Here is a 20,032-nt window from a genome sequence, read left to right on the forward strand (position 1 = left end):
ATCCCCACACTCTCAGCTCTGTACCTGTTTCAGGATGCTCCAGTAGTTTGGACTCACCAGCTAGAGAAAACAGCCCAGAGCTCCATTTCCTAGCTCTGCCTCTGACTCTGACTCCCTGCGTCTTCAAGTGAGTCACCTTACCTTGCTTCAGTTTCCCTGCTCCACAAAACGGGGATAATGGTGCTTAACTCGCCTTTGCAAAGTGCTGCAAGAGGTATGGATGGAAAGTCCTTTACAAATGCTAAGTGGCAGCTAGCACCCACCTGAACATTTTGTGAGGGTCCAAATGCTGGGCAATTGCCAGAATCCTTCCTCGTGGCCAGCATGAAGCCACCTCCTTCGTGGCCTGAGGAAAAACTCTGTCAGCTCAAAAGTTTGTCTCTCTCTCACAGACAGACGTTAATCCCGAAAAAGATAATAGCTCATCCACCTTGCTTCCCCTTCTCTTCGGTTACTAACAGTGTTTGTTTGTGTGTGGGGAAGGGAAAGGGGAGATGGAGTTTCACATTTACATTATACCATCAGACCAGAATTTGATACCAGGGCTGGACACCCTTAAGGTGCATCTAGAGACAGCATGCTGATAGAATTCCCCTTCCCACGGACTTAGGGCTTCTCCCTGGGGGATTGCTCTCAGCCCCAAGCATGGTCTTTTGAACCTGCTTCCATCTAGAACCCCAGTTTTAGGCACACTCAGTTTGTTCGTGGCTATTGTTGCAGATAAGGTGAGGCAGACAGCAAGGGGTTCCAATTACCACAGCAGTCACAAGAGAGTTCTGCAGCTGGCAGTCTCCCAATGTTTAATAATATTTTCCATGTACACAGCATTTATGCAAAGATCTCCCCCTCCACAGCACACACGCACTGATCTCTTCATATAAGCACAGAGTGCATCCTTCAGTTACTCTCTCAGCCTTGTCTGTGGCCTATCCCTGTCCCTCCCGCTTCTTGGCCACTGAAAGTGCCTGATGGCTGCACTTTCGAACAGCACTCACCCATGACGTTGTGCCAGTGCTCTTTACTTACATTAAACCATTTTAATTGCACGTTTGATGCATTTGACCTACTCCCCAGCTGACATTTATCTACATCACAGAACCACGCCAGTGACGGCACAATCTGTCATGACTGGCAATCTATCTCAGACACAGGCCTAGAACTGGAGCAGCAGCAGGTGCAAACCGAAGCATGGGAGGAAATGTGCACAGGACAATGCTGGTACTTGTTCCTTATTGTTACATGCACTACCTATTAAAAGAACAAAAATACAGCCAGGTGCAATGAAGCTCATTATTTCACACACAAAACCAATACAGAGGAAACTGAAGAGGTTAGTTTCATCCATCTGAAGCTACACATGTATTATATACCTATATATATACCTCGCAAGTGAGCATAATGGTTTTGTGATTTTTTTTTAATTATAAAGTGTCAGCAGAGGCAATGGGTGGGGATGGGAAGGCATGAAATGTCACTCCCCCTATCCTCGATTTGCTGATTGGCCTGTACTGAGCATGCTCAGTAACATTGTTGACACCAAGGGTACATCTACACAGCAGGGAAAAAGTTGAATTAAGCTACGCAACTTGAGCTACGTCAATTGTATAGTTGAAGTCGAAATAGCTTAATTCGGCTTTTGGCCCTGTCTATACAGCAGGAAGTCTGAGTTAGAACATTCTTCCTTCGACTTCCCTTGCTCCTTGTGAAATGAGGGTTACAGGAGTCGGAGTAAGAAGTCCTCCAGCTCGACATTATTTTGACATTATGTTGAAATAACTGCTTGTTTGTAGACGTGGACTATGTTATTTTGAGAAAGAAAGCCTTTTTTGACAGATCCTGTAAACCTAAGGGATCTGTCGAAAAGGCTTTCTTTCTTGACAGATCTGCCTCTAGACGGCCGCTTTTTGCCAACAAAGTGCTGGACCAGCAAAACGCGGTGGCCATTTTTATGCAAATTAAGCACGGGATATTTAAATCCCTGCCTCATTTGCAACATTGACCTGCCTAATCTGCATCCCTCTGCCGACAGTAGGATGCAATCTAGACATACCCTAAGTGTCCTGGGGGGTGGAGTGTTGCTGCCCCCAAGCACCGGCCCTTCCCTTGCTCTGGGGCTGGAGCAGTGCACCCCCCCGCCATGGTGCTTCAGACAGGAGGCGACTTTGCACCCATGGGGGCAGGGCCTGGGCAGAAGGAGTAGAGTTGGGGTTAGGGGCTTGCCTCCCCCAGCCCTACCTTCACCTGCTGCCCATGACATAAATTATCCTACTGAAGGCAACTTTGTCATGGCTCTATTAATTTCTACAATTTGTGGGTTATGTAATGACCTCAAATTCATTAAATAAAAAATCCACTCTTCACTAGGTATGTAAAATCCTACTTAAAAAGTTAACCAGTTAAATGGAATGTTTAACTGATTAACTGTGAACCCACAGTGGGGGACTGCTCCAGCATGCCAGTAAGGCACCCAGTAGCCAGTTAATTCTTTACAGCCCCACTCCTCACCATGGCATACTCTGAATTTTTTGCAACATACTGCCAAATGTTAAGATTGAGACAGCCTAATAATTAGAGCATAGCGATAGCAAAATTATTGCATCAAAAGTACTAACATAACTGGTTCATAACATGGAAAATTTTGAGATAAAAATATTATCGCCACACTTTTTTTGAACTTTGATAAGGTAAAACTATATGTACCTGTTCAAAGAGAGCTTAACCACACAGGCAAAAAAATAATGTGTCATTTCAGTTTGGAGAATCCACCTTCCCCGAATTACTGATGCAAACAATTCCCTAAACAGTAGCATGAAGGCATCATCTAAAATTATGAATGTCACGTAAGTCAGTGAAGACACACAAACTTTTCAAGGAAAAATTAGAATGGTTGCCCTAATATTTGGAAAATCAGATGAACATATGTAGCCAAATAATTTGCAGTGGTCCCCAGTAGTGTTACCTTGGAAGAAAATGTCCTTGAAGACATTTAAATTGTAAAATCATTTATCGCATTAGAAAGACATGTACAGTTCTATAGAAAGTTGATTGCAACCCAAAAATTTGGAATCCCTCTCCACTGATTTGATTCTTCTATTGTCATTAGAGTCTGTGCAAATGCTACCAGTTCAGGATATTCATTTTTACACTATCCTTGAACAGGTGTGAATTACTACACAAGGTGCAAGACAACAGTGAATGGGGCTCCAAATTTCTACCTTACTATCTGACAATGAAGCATAGAAGTTGCCATTGACATGTCAAGACTCTGGAAAATTTCATCCATGGCATCTTCAGTTTGTTATGCATGTCAGATAAAATCTCAAATAATTATGCTTGGCAGAGAGATTACACAACTCACACTGAAACAATGCATATTAAACACAGTTTGCTGGACCAGACATGTTCTGTCTGGAGAAGTGTGAAAGTCAAGAGGCAGATAAAGCAGGCAATATAAAGATGTCCGGAAAAAGAACCTTATCAATTATGAGATCAGTATTGATGTGTAATGCTATCTACAGGATCATGCAAATTCTTACAATGAGCCAAAGCAACACATGGTGCAGAAAGTTTTCAAGTGAAACATGTTACTGCACAAAAGAAGGTAATTCAGAAGCAGAGAAGAGCTGACGGGCACAGCTAGCAAATTGCCATTCTTTGCTGACCCAAAGAAAGATCTGGAAATAAAGCATTAGACACTTTAGCCCTTTGCAAAATCACAAAATCTCTTGATTTTGGACACAAAGACTTTGATTTCAGACTATGGAGCAGATTCACTCTGTCTGGAAGAAGGAGGTGCAAATTACACGTGCACATGCATAGACACAAGACATAACCAAAAAACAGCCACAGATTTTTCTCCCCTACACAGATGGTGTTTATCACCTGAATACGCTTCAGAATTTTTTCTGGGGAATTACTGAATAATCAACTGAGCTCTCACATATTCCCCTCCCCATTATCCAAAGTGAATTCCTCTGGATCTAATAGAACACCTGCACACAAAGAGCAAATAACATTCACCACACTCTAAGGGGAATCAAATCATTTTTATCCACAACACAATAGTTCAAAATGGAAACATTTTATCTAACCCCAGAATCAGATTTAGGGGGTTCTGATAAAAGGATGCAGATTGGCTCCAGCTCAAATTTGAGCTTTTCAAGGGAAAAAAAAGCCCAAATAAGCAAACAAGCAAAACCCCCTGATTGATGCTGCTTTATAAGAGAAATAACGTAACTGTTTTTCTCACCACACATCCAAAATATAATCCTTACCATGATGAAAATCCATGATTTAGAAAAGAAAATATGGGTTTGCCCATGTAAACAGATACAGAGGAAGAAAAATATAACATAAAGCGTGGATTATATTTAGTTGATGTATATTAGTCTCTAAGGTGCCAGAGGACTACTCATTTTTAAAGTTATTGACTAACACAGCTACACCTCTGAGACTTTCTCCAGCCGTGAGAGGCAAGGGAGGGAGGAGAAGCCCAGGACAGCTTATCCATATCAACCTATTTCCCTAAGACTAACAACTATATTTTCTTTCATTTGACTGTAGGCAATTTGAATAAAATTGATTCCCCTTGATCCAAAGGAATTTATTTCAGACCCTGTGTGGAAACTTTGTGTAACATGAAAGGGCTCCTTTTGTATGGCATGAGATCCAGACCTCACAGATCTTCTGCTTTGCTGCTTCCATCTGTGCAACAGGGAGTGTTCATGATAGGCAGCTCTATGGATATTTAATGTTTCAAGGAAATAATGTATTGCAGAGGTCTGACACCTTTTCTGTAACCATGAGCCAATGAACACACACCGTCCTCTTTATTAGCTGCTCCAATTTTTATTTTTTTTAAAAAGCAGCAGGTTGCAGAAGGGAAGGGGGAAACATTCAGGACACAACACATTATTCACAATGCTGTCAATGCAGATGGTTCTGTGTCTTCTTTAGTTTTGGTTTTGAGACTTGGTCCTCCTTAACTTATCTGATGACAGCAGCTCTATGTTAGAATGCTGTACTGCAGTGTTTCTGAAAGTGTTCCGTGAAAGCACTTTGAGAAACACATTAACTGGCTGCCCCGGTTTGTTTATTTACTAGCATCATGGCCATGGAGCCACGTGGCTCCCATCGGCTCCATTTTGCTCTTTGCAGCAAAGCAGAGCAGCGGGAAGTGGTGGCTCGGCCCACGCCACTTCCCACGGCTCCCCTTGGCTGCAAAGGATGAAATGGAGCCAATGGGAGCTGCGAGACTCTTTGGCCACAGAGCTGGAAAATAAACAAACCGGGGCGGCCAGTTATTGTGTTTCTCTCAGTGATTCCGTGGAACACTTTCAGAAACACTGCTCTGCTGCATCACGTGTAGAGGACAGGACTTGGAAGTGCCTGAGGGAAGGAAATGGCTGATGGTATGGATGTGGAATTCTTACTACTGCATGTCATTCACCTACCCCCAGCCTCACCTCTGGAGCAGTGAAGATTTTAGACCAGAAGTCATTTTTAGTCCCTTCTCCACTGGAAAGTTGATAGGTATCAGGAGTGGTTTCTGGCATAGGGAAAGTGGAAACCAGAAACGCTTGCTCTTTTGGAAACTCTCAAGGTGCCTATTGGTCTGGGGATGGTGGATTAGTGGACCATTTAGATCACACGACAGACAGCCCAAAGAACAAAAGCTAGATTAAATACTATTGCAGGTGTCCGGATTAAGTTTATGATGTTGTCAGAATCAAGTCCCTTACTCTGACCACACTCCCAGCTAAAGGTACTGGTGGCTTCTTTGTGATTTACTAGGGCCCAGTCCTGATGTAATTCTAAGAAATAAACACATGCTCATGCATGTGCCTCTCACATGGCCAAAATCTCATTGCCAGCTAGTAAAATAATGCAGCTATGATGTAGCCAAAGGGCTGTCGTTCTTAGTCAGGATGCCAGAGGCAAACACACATTGGCAGACATAGGCCCACACAACCCACAGAAACATAGGTCTTAAAGATAATTTATGAAGTCCAACAGCAGAGACGATCTCCTCCTTGTTGCCAGCCACGGTGCCACCCACCATCCAAACAGACTTGTGTCAGCAAATCATGGCAGTGACTCATTCCCTAACTGCTCTCTTCAGGGCTCCCTACTTGGAAAACTGTGCTACCTCTCCACACCTGCTTTCCCCTGGCCTCAGAATGTTTGTGGGGAGGGAAGTCACCTGAATCTGCAAAACTGCACTGAAGTATGTTCAGAGGCAGATGGGTGGCAGTCGTCACGAGAACCTGGAGTGGGAATGGTCACAACCATATGAAGGAATCTTGATGGGTTGTTTTGCAAAGAGCCTTGCAAACCCTAGGTCTGGCACAGCTTTGGCCCTAAGATGTAGTGCCCAAACTTTTCCTGTCACACCCCTTCCTTTACCAGTAATGGAATCTGCCGGTCCCCCCTCTCCATTACTGCAGTTAGCTCAGCAGAGGAGTGCAGGCTGAAGGCAGAGCTGAGGGCAGAATTGGAGAAAAGGGAAGAGCTACAACCAGAGGCGGTGCTGTCCTGGAGGCAGAGTGGAGCTGTGACTGGTATCAGAGGTGTTCTGGGGGCAGAGTGGGGCTGGGTCATGCTCAGTTCCTACACCCTGTGGGGTTGGCCTGGATCCTGACGTTCACCCCTCTGAACATTCCTCTGCATATAATTTGAGGACAACTGCCCTTAGATCGCTTATAAGAAGAACAGCTTTTACTTCGTCTGACTAACAGAGCTGAACTGTTCAAATAAGCCACCATGAACGATGTGCTCATTAGTGGTGCTATCTCTGACATCGTAATTCTGCTCCCCGGCAGCAAACGATACATGAGATCAAAGTGACGCTTCACAAGTATTTTGTCTGCTTATTCTTGTGCTTCTCCAACAAATAATCCTACAGAATAGAAACACACAGGACCACCTGATGGGGAACAATTAAATACCCAGGCCTTAACTTGAATAAAGCACCTCAAAACGAAACAGGCAGGATTACTGACAAGGCTTATTAATGATTTACCAGTGTGGCGCTAGACTTTGAGAAAAATAAATCCTGGAAACCCATGTTTGGAAAAGACAAAAATATGCTGATATTCAGGTCAGCTTGTTTCCCATGTCCTTCCTACTCAAATAAAAAAAATAAAGATTATGGTAATGAATAATTTAGGATGATATACATGTATTGAACTATGACAGTCAAAGACAAAGAAATGCTGACGGGTAAAACTCAGTTATATTTTGTGAGTTTAATGTTAATAGTTTATGACTATGTATAGTGAATGAGTACGGATGAGTCAGGGTTATTCTTATGCCAAGGTTTTGGCCTAGTCTTTGCTTGGCATGAGTATTGTCTTGCCAGACTTTCTATAATGCAGTCTTGCTTAAATGATGCTACTTACAGCTGACAGGACCAGGGTGAGGTTTTGCTCATGGAATGCTCTGTGTCACAGAGCAAAGGTAAGAGAAAGCTAATCGATATAACAAAATATATGCAAGGCTAAAAAGTCCCTGCATTAGAGAAAAAAGGAGCGAGGTGACATGAAAACGATGGTGACATGGAAATAGAATAGAAAAAGTTATGTAAATTGAATCTTGCATGCATTTATGGTATGGGTTATGCAAGACACAGTGCTTCACAGTGATTGGAATAGAGCTATTGTGGAGTGGGGTAAATATTAAGGACCCACATTGGAGAAACCAGACCAGAGACAGAGAATACGGGATCTGAGACAGCAGGGGCAGATGACCGTTCTGCGGGGCCCCAGCCAGTATATTTCCGTGGGGCCCCCCTTTGCCACGGCGCATGCGCAGTGACGCCATGCACATGCACGGTGGCACCATGGCGCATGCGCGGGGCTTTTTGAGGCCTGGAGCCCGGGGCGACCGCCCCGTTCGCCCTGCCCTATATCCGCCCCTGTGAGACAGAGACAATCATCATTAAGCACAGGAGAGATTACTGCTGCACTGCAATTCAGTAAGTTGGGCCCCTAATTTTTCCACTGTACCTTTTTATTATTATCTATCATACATATATGATCAGCAACTATAAGTAATACAAATTGTGCATGAAAATGTATAAAATAAAGCTGAAAATTCAGCCTAAATTAGCTGGATTTGTGCACACCTACAGCATCCAGTGAGGGTGCTAAATTCCCATTAATGTCAGTGTAATTTTAGGGTGTAGAGAGTGTGTGACAGATATTGCTCTTAAATGAAATATCTTTACAGACCACATGGGCCAGAGACTGTGTGCAAATCCAGGGGAATGGGTACCACCATTCCTCTAGGAACCAAAACCACTGTGTATGGAAGTGCTTAAGGTAAATAGCGCCAAAGAGGTATCACCCCTGAGGAGGGTTGTATACACTGACTCAAACTGGGTTTTCCAGAAGCCAAGGCTCTGGGGGTTGAGCTGACTCTGAGTCTTCATTCTGCTGCAGAAAATGGACAAGCTTTTCTGCCCATGGGGTGCCCTACCCCTTGCTGAACAGATGGCTAGACTTTGACCAGCTAGTGTGACTCCTGGCTTGGTTAGCATGTGTTTAAATTTATTTTATATGTTTTGTTTGTAATCCTTTGTCCTTATGAATACTTGTGCTTGCTTAGAAAGTGTTGTGAGGTACCTTGTAATTGAGGGCAATACCTGGTTTGTAGCCCACAGAGAGGAAGCAAAGCACAGGTGCCGGCTGCTAGGCAGACTGGTTTGCTGGAGATATCACTGTGTAGGTCAGGAACTATGCAGCCTTAAAAGCTCTGGTCAGAAGAACCTTGGACAAGGGTGCCTATCTAGACACAGGTGGCAGCTGGACACTTGATAGTACATCCCTGAAGTGGATCTCTGAGAAGAGGGGAGAATACAAGTACAGCTACCATGAAACTGTGATATAAGGGGTACAAGATTAGGACTGTGGAGTATGACAATTTCTCGTAGGACATATATTGTGATTTCATGCTCTTGTTTTTTAAATCACAAGCCCCTTTAGGGTCCCGCTGTGGTATAACTACAGACAGCCTCAGGGACTCTCAGACAATGCCCAGAGACATCCCTAAGACATGGTGAATTGGGGCAACCATGCTGGACCCTGCACTTTGGGGGGGGGGAGGGGCCCGTGGACTGGTGTAATTGGCCAGTGTGGAAGTCAAGAAATGACATTATTTGTCACCTCTGCCTCAGACCCCGCACTTTCTTGGGGAAGTCCCTGGCAATATCAAACCACTCAGGCTACACTCTCCCAGCAATCATGTCATTCAAACACCTTTGTGGGGGCGTACAGCCTTTTAATCCATGTCTAAGATTTTTTTCTCAATATATCATAGACATTTAATCATGGCTAGACAGGTATGGGGGCCTGCAATCAGCCAAGCAAATATAATTTGTTTGTGGTCTAAACACTTGCTGTCAATATTGTGTTACATAAGTGCCCAGCTAAGGGGGTGAAGATGCATGCAACAGATTATGCAGATCGCTGCCTATGTGATGTGAAAGGGAATGTAAATGACTTTTGCTTATTCATTGTGCAGGCAGCAGACATCAGTTATGATACCGAGCACTTACAGAGTTGTAAACAACCTTGCAAAATTCTACCCACCATTCTAAGAGGCTATTTACTCTTCCCTAGAAATAACAAATTGGCTAATTATAAAAGTATAGTTCTATCATGTCACTTGGAGAGGTTTTGCATGTGTGAATATCATCATGTACTGTGCCAGGTACCTTGTCTATGAAAGAGTTTGTGGCCATACCTGCAGTGAGAAGGAAAATTGCTCCTTACCCTGGCTATCCCCCTTGCAGCCTTCCACTTTTTAAAATGGAAGCATCACTAAGGATTTGGGGCATCCATTTACCTAGGAAGACAGTAAGAACTTTGACCATGGGTAGGCCTGTGGCCTTTTGGGAAATGTAGTTTAGTAAGTCTGTGGCTATTTTGCAGCAGGTTGGTTGAATTAGACAAGGTTTTTCTGAGTAAATTTTTGAATAAAATAGTTAGGGCACCTGGTCTTCTTAGTAACAGTCATTAGTCAAATAGGGTTGTTTTGGATGGCAAAGAATATTTTGATTCATGTAAGTGGTGACTTTCTTGGTAACTTCCTACGGAAAGATTCTCTCTGAGATACCTTGTAATCCATTAGCTTTGGAAACTCTGTCCTCATGGTTCTCCTCCTACCTCTTCAATCAAATCTTCAGTGCCTGTTGGATGGAAATTTTTTAAGAGCGAAGAGGAGAGGTGATATTTCATTACTCATGCAAATCTCTCATTGCAAGTGAAACCAATAAACACTAGGTCTGACTCAGCCCTGCATTCCCCATTGGAGTCAGTCTTTTATAGGTCTGTGAATTCCTCAGGGCAGGGACTGGTTTTATTGTTGTTGTACAGCACTGAGCACATTGACAGCACTAAGCAAATACCAAATAAATGATGTTAACGCCTCTCCTCAGAGTGTGTGTTCCATTTAGACAGAGGACATTTATTCTCTCACACGGCTTTTGATTATTATTTTAATTTAAAAACACTGGGGCCAGATATACAGCTGGTATAAATCAGGGCAGAGCTAGTTAAATCAATGGCATGCCTGTGATTTACACCAGCTCAAAATCTGGTTCATAATGAGACTGTTTTGGGTCTATAAGCTGCTTATCTAAATTAGGGGCTAGGGGAAGGAAGGCTAGTGCTAGGCCAATAGTCTGGGACTGGCTCTGGCCCATATTTGCTTTATGATGTTCAACAGGTCATCTGCCTCTCTGTGCCCCAGTGCCCTATATCTGTAAGACAGGGACAATCACACTGCCCTAGCTCACAGAGGATATGTCTACACAGCAGTGTTATTTCAGAATAACATAGTCCAGGGCTACACAGCAAGCAGTTATTTCAACATAATGTGGAAATAATGTTGAGCTGGAGGGCTTCTTATTCCAACTCCTGTAACCCTCATTTTACAAGGAGTAAGGGAAGTCAGAAGAAAAGTGCTCTAACTCAGACTTCCTGCTGTGCAGACAGCACCAAAAGCTGAAATAAGCTATTTCAATGTAAGCGATGCATTGACGTAGCTCAGATTGCATTGCTTATTTCAGCTTTATCCCTGCTGAGTGGATGTGCCCAGAGCGGTGCGAGGATAAAGACAGTAAAGAATGTGAAATGCTCAGATATTGCTGATGTGAAGGTGACAAAGTACTTAAGAGGGAAAAATTAGAGAAAAAATGGAAAACATATCACCAGGGAGCAGCACTTGAAAGTCTTGGGTTAGAGCCTTCTCCCATTGGTGTCAACAGCACAAAAAACTGTGCAAGGTCAAGGCAAGATCCTGCTTTATGATGAACCTATTGAAGTCAGGGGACTACAGAAGACTCAGCACCTCACAGCACTGAGTTCTAAAGGAAGAAAAAACAGGCTAACAGTCTAGATTAGAAACAAGAGCTGTACTGACAGAGAGGGATGTTACAACTTTATCTAATCTATCTGAACTATAAGCACATGGGTGCAACCTCATTGAGGAGGATTACAAATGTGCATCAGATTTTTGCAACACATCATTATATAATCAAAGAACACAGAGCTGTCAGGCTGGAAGGGACCTTGAGAGGTAATTTATTTCAGGAAAGACCAAGTATGCCTAAATTGGGGATGGGCAACTGGTGACCCAATATCTGGTCCACCTGAACATGTCATTTGACTCACCAGCCCATTACCCCATATACTGTAAGAGAAAGGAGAGTCTTTCCTCACCATGTTGTTCTTGTAACTTCTATGAGGTGCTTGTGACCTGGTGTAGGCCATAGAAGGCATGCTGGTGCTGCCACCACTGCTATGAGAGCACTCTGTTAACGCAGAAGCAAAGCATGATCAGGCTGTTGCTGCTGCCTGCTTTGACATCTGTTGCAGCTCGTTGCTGCCCATTGATAGGGACATAGCCTCTAAAAACTATTTGGCCCACCAAAGGGATTTTGTGACCATCCACTACCTTAAAGTTGCCCATTCCTGACCTAGATAATCTCTGGCAGGTGTCCAATCTCTTCTTAAAAGCCTCCTATCACAGGGTTTCTGCAACCTCCCCTGGAAGCCTATTCCAGAGCTTAAGTATTTACAAAGTTAGAAAAAGCTTTTCCTGATATCTAACCTAAATCTCTCTTGATGAAGATTTAAACCATGATGTGTTGTCCTTCAGTGGCCATGGAGAACAATGGCTTGTGGTCCTGTTTATAACAGTCCTTAATGTATTTGATGATTGTGACCTGGTACTCCCTCAGTCTTCTTTTTTCAAGACTAACATATGCAGTTTTTAGGGCCTTTCTTCATAGGAAGGTTTTCTAAACCTTTGTCATCTTTGTTGCTCTCCTTTGGACTTGCTCCAATGTATTTGCAAATTTTTTAAAGCATGGCACTCAGAATGGGACATAGTACTTCTGTTGAGGCTAAGATGGTTCTATTAATACACCCCAGAATTATATTAGCCTTTTCACAAATGTATCACATTGTTGGGTCATATTCAGTTTGTGATCCACTATAACCTCTCATCCTTTTCAGCAGCTTTATTGCCTATGCCCACTGTTTCACATTTTGTACTTATGTGTATGATTTTCCTTTTATACACGTAGTACTTTGCACTGGTATTTATTGCATTTCATCTTGTTGAGCTCAGACAAATTCTCCGATTTGACAAGGTAATTTTGAATTCTAATCCTGTCCTGCAAAGTGCTACCAACCCTTCCCAGCTTGGTGAAATCTGCAGTGCTCCCCCCACCCCGCCATCACTCCATTATCCAAGTCATTAATGAAAACACCTAATAGTAGTGTACCCAAAACAGACCTCTGTGGGACCCTGCTTGATACATCATTCCATTTTCATGGTGAACCATTGATAACTACTTCTTGAACAGTTTTGCATCCTTCTTATAATAATTCCATCCAGATGACATTTCCCTAGTATGCCTGTGAGAATGCCATGTGGGACAGTGCCAAAAGCATTGCTAAAAGCAAGATTTAACACATCTATAGCTTTTTCCCATCCACTGAGCCAGCTACCCTATCAAAGGAGGAAATTAGGTTGTTTGGCATGATTTGTTCTCCCCAAATCCATGTTGGCTGTACTTATTACCCTATTATCCCGTAGGTGCTGGCCAACTGATTGTTTAATCATTTGTTCCAATATATTTCCAGGTATTGAATTTAAGTTGGCAGTCTATAATACCCCAGGTCCTCTTTGTTACCTTTTTAAAGATAGGTATTATGTTTGCCCTTTTCTGGTCCTCTTGGACCTCACCCATTCTGCATTAATTCTCAAAGATCATTGCTAATGGTTCTTGGATTGCTTAAAGTAGACAAGAATGAATTTCATTGGACCCAGCCAACCTAAATACATGCTATTAATGTATTTATGCAACTGGTTCTTATTGTTTCTTTGCATGACCCTTGCTATGTGTAACTCATTTTGTACCTTGGGTGTCTGATTGTTGTCCCTACATGCTCATGCTGTTCTCTTTAACTCATCTTTAGCAATTTGGCCACATTTCAACATTCTAAAGGATTCCTTTTTGACTTTCAGGTCACTAAAGAACTCCTGCTGAAGCCATATTGGAGTTCTTTCCTTTGCATAGGGAGAGTCTGCTATTGAGATTTTAATTTTGTCTCATTGAGAAATAGTTAACTGCCCGGAACTCCTTCTCCCCCCTCCATGTCTTTCCCATTGGCCCCTACTTGCCATGTGTCAGAGTCTGCTTTTTTTTTAAAGTCCTTTCCCCTTATTCTGCTGCTCTCACTCCTCCCTTCCCTTAGAATCAGGGAATCTATCATTTCATGGTCACTTTCATTCAAATTGCTTTCCACCTTCAGATTCACAACCAATTTCTCTCTGTTAGAATCAAGTCTAGAATGCCGTGTCCCCCTACTCACATTCTCCCACCCATTCCAAGAAGGATCAGCAGTGTTTAAGCACAGCTGCCACAGAACCTTGCCCAATCCGTGCAGGGACACAGCCTAATACAAATACCTGTGCTATCACTGGGTGTGCTCACCAGGCACAGAGGCAGTACTTATTGGCATGCAAATGGCAATTAACTGACTGAATTAAGCACCTGACTAGCATTCATTCTGAGTGAGCTCATCCCTCAGAAAGCCACGGGAACACTAATGTTCTCTCCACAGTGCTAGGCACATAGGCATAGCTCATCCCACTTTGCCTTGCAGAGGCTCTGCAGTAGGGAATAGGAACGTGTGTCCTCATGGGTTTCAAGTGAATCTTACTACTCCCATTCCCAGTCAGCTCTTCTCTAGCTCTAGTGAGAGAGCTTTTTTTTTTTTTTGCGCACAAGCATCCATGCCAATCTAGACACGCTTTTGCAGAAATACTTTTAACGAAAAAACTTTTCCGTTAAAAGTATTTCCACAAAATCATGCCAGTCTAGAAGCAGCCCATCTGTAAGAAATGTAAGTATGAAGTGGGTATGGGGGGTGCAGGAGTGAGGTTAGGGGGATCAAGGCAGGAGGCTGGGTGTGTGTAGGGATGAGTGTGTGAGGGGCTAAAGGTGTCATGGCGGGGCCTGCAGCCACACATACTGGATGCCTATTGCTCTTTCTCCTTCCTCTATCAGGGAGGGAGCAAGGTGAATGTGCAGAGCCTGCTATGTCCCTCTCTCTCCCAATTGCCCAGAGGATGGTCAAAAGAGGAATGCAGCAGGCTCTGCACTATCCTCACTCCCTGAGAGTCAGAGGAAGGAGAATAAAAGCAACAGGGACCCAGTATGTGTGGCTGCAGCTCCCTGCCCCCGAAATGGCAGTGGAGGGGAAAGCCTGGGGCAGTCCTGGGGGGTGGGGTGCTACCCATCCAGACCCTTTAACCTGCCTGGCTTCCTGCTGCTGACAACAGCAACCAGTAGGAAGCCCCGAGAGCCAGAGCCGGGTTGTGAGTACCCTTCCCCTCCCACTGTAGCTGAGTGCCCCAGCTGGCCAGCTTCTTGTGGGAGTGCCACACGAGGGTGCACTGACTTACTCTTGCCTCTGGGGACAACAAATGATAAGACAGGAAGCAGCATGGTGACAGGGTCAAAACCAAGAAACCAGAAGATGACACCATGCAGAGAATTGCAGGCGATGCCCATGTCTCTTCGGAGGTGTCTAGGGAGCCAGCAGACATGGCCCAGAGGAATGCTGCTCAGCTACATGAACCCAAGGAGGAGCAGAAATAGGTCCCACCGTCACAAAGCACCTCCCCATCCATCCACCTCCTATTACTTTTACAGCTGGCTGCCTTGGCGAGACCCAGTAACAGAATGGTGAGGAAGTCTCATGTCTTTATGAGGCCATGGATAGGGGGTGCATAAATGAGGGAAAGTGCAGCCAGAACCTAAGGAGAAGGTTCTAGAGGAGCAAGAAGATGGGCTAGAACCTGGTGCACTCAAGATAGAAATGCACTAGGGTCTCCCTGATGTTTCAGAAGGTGCAGGTGTTGGGGGGGGAGGGGTGAACCATGTCAAGTACACCCCTTGTGCTCAGGGCTCTATGAAGGATCCATCCATTAATATCCCCATGGGACCAGCATGAAACACAGGTTGATCCACTGGAGCACCCTACCCTCCACAAATGGTAGGCAGCCCTGCTGCTGGGTGTCAGGATGGGACAGGAGGCAGAGGAAATGAAATGTGTGGAGTAGGAGCATGTACAGCTGTGCTGGGGGTGCTGTTCAGAAACAAACCAACTGTAGGTTATGCAGAGGGGTGGATAGGGAAGTTTGCGGGGTGGGGCCCACTGTGTTAACAGGTCAGCCTGTTCTCCGACACTCATTAGTTCCTTCCCCTGCTCCCACGGAAAACTGATTGGAGTAATTAAAGTCAATTAACTAATCAACTTGGGGGAGCAGCGACCTAATGAGTCAGTCAGCCCATCAGTTTAAGTCTGATAAGGAGAAGCAGGAAGGATGTGCTGGAGAGCATAGGAAATAGGAATGCAGGAGGCTGCTGTAGAAATCTCAAGTTTTGCATCCATTAGTTCCACAAATGGTCCCTTGACAGGGGCCTGGCTGCCAGCCTCTTGTCCAGGGGCCTGGCCAACAGCCCTGGCATCCCAACTGATGGTCCTGATACCAGCCAGGGTCTCAGCTGGATGCTCTGCTGCCATCCAGAGTCTCAGCCACCAGCCCTGGGGTCCCAGCTGTCGGCATCCTGGCCACCAGCCTCTGGGTCTCAGCCACTGGCCCCAGGAGCTCTGCCACCAGCCCCTGGTCTTGGGGACTCCACTGCTACTAGGGGTCCTGGACACCAACCCTGGAGCCCTGCTCCTGACCCCAGCACAAGGCTCTGCAGGTGTGGCCCCACCTAGGGTGATGAAGGTATGAATAGGGGTAAGCTCAGATCCCACCCCAAATATTGTTCCAATGCTATTGCTAAGGGGAGGGGAACAAGGCTAGCTAAGCCCAATCTCATAGAGACCTTAGGCAAGAGAGACCTCTGCTCCTCTTGGGTCCTGAGGAGAGTGCCTAAACCACAGCGAATATTGTAAATACTCAGAATAGTTGCATGGGCCTGTGAGGCTGTTGATGGAGGGAATGCTGGCACAGTGGATATCTAGCGAGTAGAGACTGAGATGGCTTCTGAGGTGCAAAGAAATGGGAATGGAGTCTGCTCTGCTACAGGCCTGTATACTCAATCCTCACCTCTGGCTGAACCGAGATGGGTGCAGAACTTAAGCATGGTGGTGTAGGAGCAAAGACAACTGCACACTCTTTTGTACTTCCTCTGTGATGTTCTAATTCTTGCTGCACTGGGTTTTGGCACCTTCACTGGAGCTGAAGATAAACTGATCAGAAGGCACATTATTCCACCAGCCCACAATATTCCCAAGAGAAATTTGGGGAGTGTCTCTCAGGAGGGAAAGTGCAGTGATAAATTAAGATTGCATGTTAAGACTGTTTTCCAACATGGCTGAGAGGCTGAAGTGTTATTTTTTGCATAAATGTTGTGTACTAGTTCGCTGCACCACACCTTTGCCTACAGTATGATTGGAGCAATTATGTTTTTTGCATCTTCCTGTAACTCTGAAGGCTGACTCAGCGGTCCTGCCAATGCAATACTCTTTTGTTCCTTAGGTACAGGAAACCATGCTCCAAAGATAAAATGCAGCCCGCCCTAGAGCAAGCCAGTCCAAGGTCTAGTCATCAGCAATGTATTGTATGTTAAGTGTGTAGCAATAAACAGTACAATACAGATAAGCCAAAGCACGAATCACATTTACATTTGCAGGTGCTTCAGTATATCTGGTATAAAAGATAGAAAAGCCACATTCAGCTATGAATTTCAGTAGCTTAAATCCAAAGTAATAACTGATTTCTGCCGATCTCCATTTCAGCTGATCTCCAAATGAGATCAGAATTTGACCCTTATTCCAAATTTACATCAGTGTAATTAACAGCAGAAGTTGTATTTTCCCCACAATGCTGTTATGATCAAACGAAGTGAAAATTAAATTTGGCATCCTGGTGGGTTTTGATAATGTTCCCAGGCATTACATCTGATTCTTTGCCATCTTGCAGTCAGATGCTACCATTTTGATCTGATATGTCTTACACCCAATGGGGTAAAGGTACAAATGAGCGTACAAAGTGCAAGGCAATGGTGAGTCAGGCTCACTGATTCTAACTAATCTCTTGCTTGTGAAAATTTGTACCTATGCAGGCTTCTGTGTCACAGCCACGGGGCTTGATTTTTTTTTCCACGTAAAAGGAATGATATCTTTGACTGAGAGCTAGTAGGAATGGAGGTTACAGGAATGGACTAAAAAATGTCTATGCAGGGAAGTAGTTCCACTGGAGTCAATGGAACGCTGCCAATTTATACCAGCAGAGGAGCTGACCCATTGTCTGGATTTTCTATAGCTTCAAGTTTGCAATAAGTATTTACCCTGTGTAACTAAAACAAGCCCACGCTATCCAGGGGAAAACGAAAACCTGAAAGGTTTTGTGTCACCCAGTCGGCCTATTTCATTTAAAGTGGTTAACAATCATAGCTAGCCAAACTCTTGTAATAAATGGTAGCCTTTTCTGATTTGTCCAATATTCTGAGTAAAAGTTTTAACTCCGCATTTATCTGGAATAGAGACTCAACTTTTCTTCAGCAGTGCTAGGAAGTTTTAGCCTGTAAACAATGAAGAAGATAGCATGCACACTTTTATAACATGCTAAATTTATGGTGATGGATATTATCTACACTGATCACATTCACCTAAAAATAAAATAGAGGCTAAGTAAGTTTGCGGTAAGCAAAACAGGAAAGTAGTTAATTAAAACCGAAATTGTGTAATAACTGCTTGGTCCTGCCATGAGGGCAGGGGACTGGACTCAACCCTAAGGAGGTTGTAGAATCTCCATCTCTGGAGATATTTAACAGCAGGTTAGATAAATGTCTATCAGGGATGGTCTACTCTAGATATTACTGGGTCCTGCTGTGAGGGCAGGGGACTGGACTCGATGACCTCTCAAGGTCCCTTCCCGTTCTAGTGTTCTATATTATAACACACTTTTCTCCTTGAAGGGTTCCATTCTGCTTTCCTCTCTCAAGGTTTTGCACAGGATCAGTTCTTATTTGTTGGCCAGAGGAATCTACACCTAATATCCTAAGTGATTGCTAGAAGAGAGGAGATGCAAGGGATGCAATGTACAGGTTAAGGATTAACCATACAACTGAGAAACATAATGTTCATGCCGGAGGAAATGGCTTGTGCCACCTCAGCACAATACGGAGAGGGGAAATGAAGTCACTGAAAACGTAGTGGCTGTGTCTAGACTGGCCAGTTTTTCTGGAAAATCAGCTGCTTTTCCGGAAAAACTTGCCAGCTGTCTACACTGGCCGCTTGAATTTCCGCAAAAGCACTGACTTCCTACTGTAAGAAATCAGCGCTTTTTGCGGAAATACTATGCTGCTTCCATTCGGGCAAAAGTCTCTTTTGTGCAAAAGTTTTGTGCAAAAGGGCCAGTGAAGACAGCTGAGATTTGTTTTGCGCAAAAAAGCGCGTCTAGATTGGCCACGGACGCTTTTCTGCAAAAAGTGCTTTTGTGGAAAAGCGTCCATGCCAATCTAGATTCTCTTTTCTGAAAATGCTTTTAACAGAAAACTTTTCAGTTAAAAGCATTTCTGGAAAATCATGGCAGTCTAGACGTAGCCGGTGAGTTTTACATTCCCGTGTCCAGAGGCAGATTTAAACTGAGTGAAGGGCGATGTTTTTTGGGTGGGAGGGCTTCTAAACACTGAGGAGGGAGATGAGGCCTGTTGTGCTGCCCAAATTGAGGATGAAGATCTTCTCTGCCTCATATCTCTGGGTTTAAAACACCATGGCTCTTCCTTCTCCTGGAATCAGCTTTGTGGCACGGGAAAGGGGGCACCTTCAAAGGCAGCCTGGAGTGGATGCTGCCGTGTTTCTCATCAACCAGTAGAATCATTACCTCTGCGCAAGGTGGGGAGGGACAGGTAGCAGCAGGAGCTCTCTGTACCCTGCACGGAGCATTGTGACCCCTCTCCCAACAGTGGGCAGCACTTCAAAACTGATGGTGAGTAAAGGACGCCTCCACAGCAATACCGACCTAGACCATTCCACGCTGTGTCTCTGTATCATCAGCACAGCTGCTGAAACTCAGATAAGACCAGAGCTGAAAGTAAGCGGATGCACAGCTCCGGCAAGAGCTAGCTGAGCTGTGGCAAAAGCCACTGGGGAGCTATTTAAAGATCTGGAAGGGGCTCGGGCTGCAATAGGACAGTTCCTGAAATAAACTTTAGTTTACTTTCACCCCTGGATGCGGTAGTAGCAAGTCCACGTCTCTATCTTTGCTGCAGTCACAAAATAGTCAACTGTTGTATGGTGTCCTGAGTTATCACACAGAAAACCACTTCTTTACAAACCTTCTTATTCTAACGTCAGTTCTGTGAAATACCAAATGGATTATAAAATAAAATGAACTCTGCTCCACAGCAAACATTGTCGACATTTCCTTCCATTTTTCTTTCTCTTTGTTATACAGGCCACAAAACTGGGGGCAGCAGGTAATACATTTTGTC

The 20,032-nt window shown here is 44.3% G+C and overlaps 1 long non-coding RNA gene across 7 annotated transcripts in view; it reads right to left on the minus strand.

Moving 5' to 3' along the window:
• Positions 1 to 20,032, minus strand: part of LOC112547560 (uncharacterized) — a 72,562-nt gene that overhangs the window by 50,393 nt on the left and 2,137 nt on the right. The window contains exon 2 of one of the 7 annotated variants that reach the window (XR_012898400.2): positions 264 to 346. The exons of the other annotated variants lie outside the window; for them this stretch is intronic. This is a non-coding gene — a long non-coding RNA (uncharacterized LOC112547560). The remainder of the gene's footprint in view (positions 1 to 263; positions 347 to 20,032) is intronic. 7 annotated transcript variants of the gene reach the window in all.

This window comes from Pelodiscus sinensis, chromosome 1 (assembly GCF_052426305.1).
Source record: "Pelodiscus sinensis isolate ZL-2025 chromosome 1, ASM5242630v1, whole genome shotgun sequence".
Classification (NCBI taxonomy): Eukaryota; Metazoa; Chordata; order Testudines; family Trionychidae; genus Pelodiscus; species Pelodiscus sinensis.